The 2888-nt window shown below is 37.6% G+C and overlaps 1 protein-coding gene across 4 annotated transcripts in view; it reads left to right on the top strand.

Moving 5' to 3' along the window:
* The first annotated feature begins 2256 nt into the window (after positions 1–2256).
* The window catches only part of LOC107085461 (zinc finger MYM-type protein 1-like), a 19291-nt gene continuing 18659 nt past the window's right edge, over positions 2257–2888 (top strand). For all 4 annotated transcript variants that reach the window (XR_001481264.1, XM_015375776.1, XM_015375778.1 and 1 more), the window contains exon 1: positions 2257–2444. The gene's annotated coding sequence lies outside the window, so the exon portion shown is untranslated. The remainder of the gene's footprint in view (positions 2445–2888) is intronic.

A 2888-nucleotide genomic window follows, 5' to 3' on the forward strand; every position in this document is an offset into this window, starting at 1 on the left:
CTCCACAATGTTCACAGCAGTATGGTCTTGCATCAGTGTGGCTCTGTCTATGTCTCTATAAATCAGAATCCTTCATAACCATAGGAACTGTTCCTTTAGATGGTGTGGTGAGGGCTCCATACATCAGCTGATGGTCTTTCTCTTTCTACGAATACAGATATGGAGAGATAAATGCTTTCTTATAATTACATGTTTCAAACAGTGTTCACTTTTATATTTCAACTTACAAAGAGCAACATATGCACACATCTTTTATTAAGATACAGGGAAAGAAGCAAAGCATATTGAACCATAAAAAGGTACCTGGAGTTGTGGGATCCTCTGCAATATAGAAGAATAGGAGAGCTCTTGGCACAGGAGAGCTGCGCCCCGAGCTGACATAAAGTGTATTTGCTCACCACCTCCCGCCACAGACTTATTGGAGAGAGAGGGAAATGGTGCAAGAAACGTCTTTTACCAAGACCTGGTTTAGCTAAAAGGCTTGGCTAACTGCATGCAGCGAGGCTAACTCTTTATTCTGCTTTCCCTGCCTCCTTTTTCAAACGCCAGGATCTGACCCAGCATGGATAAAGACAGCTAAGACTGATTTAAAACACTTTTTAGAAAAGGCTAAGAAGAATGAACAATCTGGGATTCACATATAATAGAATATAGTCTACTTTTTACAGGTGTTTGTTAATTTGCATAGTTGCTCTTAAATAAACACATTCTCAGAAAATAAATAGTTTCTATATATCAAAAAATATAAAGCTGACTAATAGCTTCTCCATTATTAAACTGGTACATTATATTTTTAAGTTTGTGACACAATATTGGACCATGCAAAACACAGTTTTATAATGTTTTTTTGTTGTTGGCATTCATATACATATACTTGTGTGATAACTTATATGTTTGATTGGTTTTTGGTAAAGTCTATTTTGAATTTATTGCCCCCCTGGAGAAAACTCCACCCACTACCACTGCTCTTCTCCCTCGGGTCACCGATGGTGTTCTAACACCGACCGGCTGGGATTTACACTGAAAACAGGCTAAGTTTAAAACAAACTTGAGACATTTTAAACATTTAAAACAAAAATGTAAAGCACTGGACAGTTTCTTCATAAGTTCAGTGGGCATGTTTTGAGTAACCTTTTACTGTTTCTTTGTTCTTATTGGTTCTCTGTTAAGATTAGGTTTGACTTGATTCTGATTTTCATATTTTAACAGAACTTGTCTTTTCATTCATGGACATTAGTTATGGCACATCCCAATGCGTGGATGACGTCATACACACTCCACTTTGTTTTTAAAACATCTAAATATGAAAAAATATAACCGCGGATGTCTGGGGGACAGTGATTGGCCTACATGTTATGAATGCTGGCGTACCATAAAGAATAAATTATGAACAGTTTAGTTTGTGCCTTCAAGTCGTTGCCCATAGGAAGACGTTACTTGGATATAACCTAACGGAATATCTTCAGAACGGCTCCAAATGACACAAAACACATATGGGTGAGTAGAACATGATGGAATAACGGAAAATCAAGGATCAATGGAAAAAACCGAAGTTCCCCTTTAAGAAACATTTTTTTTATTATTTTTTTATTACAAAATTTAGAAAGTTACATTTCACGTTTGCATGAACGGAAAACAAAGACAAAGAAAATAAAGTAAAACACATAAAAGACATTTTTCAACATCAGCAATTAGAGAACATAGCCAGAGTAACAAAAAATAAGTATCAGTAACATTAATTATAAAGTTAGAGTAGATAAATACCCTTTAATCCAGAAATATAGATTATATAATTTTTTAACTCAACTTTAAAAACACTGAAAAGAGATTTGTTCTTCATAAATTTTGACTTATGGATGAAGAATTTACCAAGTAAAATAAATAGATTGACTATATATTGTATAGAGGGGTTTGAGTCAGAAAAATAAAAGAAAATGTGAAAACTGGATAAAAGTATGTTTGAGCCAAAGTGACCATAAATAAAGCATTGCGTATCATTCCAAAGAGAAGAGCTACGTGAACAGCTATAAAATAAATGGTCTAATGTTTCTATTTCCAAAGAGCAAAAGGAGCATTTTTCATCTACAGTGGGGATGAATTGTGAAATAAGCTTATTACAGGGGTAATAATGGTGAAGGATTCTAAATGTTATTTCTTTTACTTTGTTTATAATTAAAAATTTACTCCAGGCTCTGTTCCAGTTAATGTTTTCATACAGGGGGGAAGAAACGAGTGCAATGCATTTTGTCCAAGTGCAGGTGCCATATAATGACGTCATTAGAAGGAGCAGGACCCCCAGCAGATCTGATAGCTACACCAGCTCCGATCTAACCGAACACAGACCCAGTACAGCAGGTGTCCCGGCTCAGACTGAGCTGTGGACCTGCTCAATATCTCAGAGAACCATCGGAATCCCACACGGTTTAGGGCTGAAGCTGCATCCGGTAAGTTTAATAATGTTTCTGTTTTCGACCGGTTCCAACAGGCTGCTGATCTGAGATCATAGCTGGACCTGCGCGGGTTCGGTTAGAGGTGGCGGGTTCGGTTAGAGGAGGCGGGTTCGGTTAAAGGTGGCGGGTTCGGTTAAAGGTGGCGGGTTCGGTTAGAGGGGGCGGGTTCGCTAAAAGGGAGCGGGCTCGGTTAAAGGGGGCGTGTTCGGTTTTGTGCTCACAATAGGCGTATTTCTGTTAGCCTCGTAGTTAGCTGGTAGGCTAAGGACCCCCTTTAGCTGCCCTCGTCGATGCCTGTATTGCCTCCCTCTGCCCCCCCAACAGGAGACCTTTACAACAATTAATGTAAATATATCGATGGATTAAATTTACTTTAATATAGAAAATAGTTTATTACAATACCTATTTAAAATAATAAAACCATGTTATGGTTAAATT

The sequence above is a fragment of the Cyprinodon variegatus genome, unplaced genomic scaffold (genome assembly GCF_000732505.1).
Source record: "Cyprinodon variegatus isolate N-32 unplaced genomic scaffold, C_variegatus-1.0 Scaffold125, whole genome shotgun sequence".
Lineage (NCBI taxonomy): Eukaryota > Metazoa > Chordata > Actinopteri > Cyprinodontiformes > Cyprinodontidae > Cyprinodon > Cyprinodon variegatus.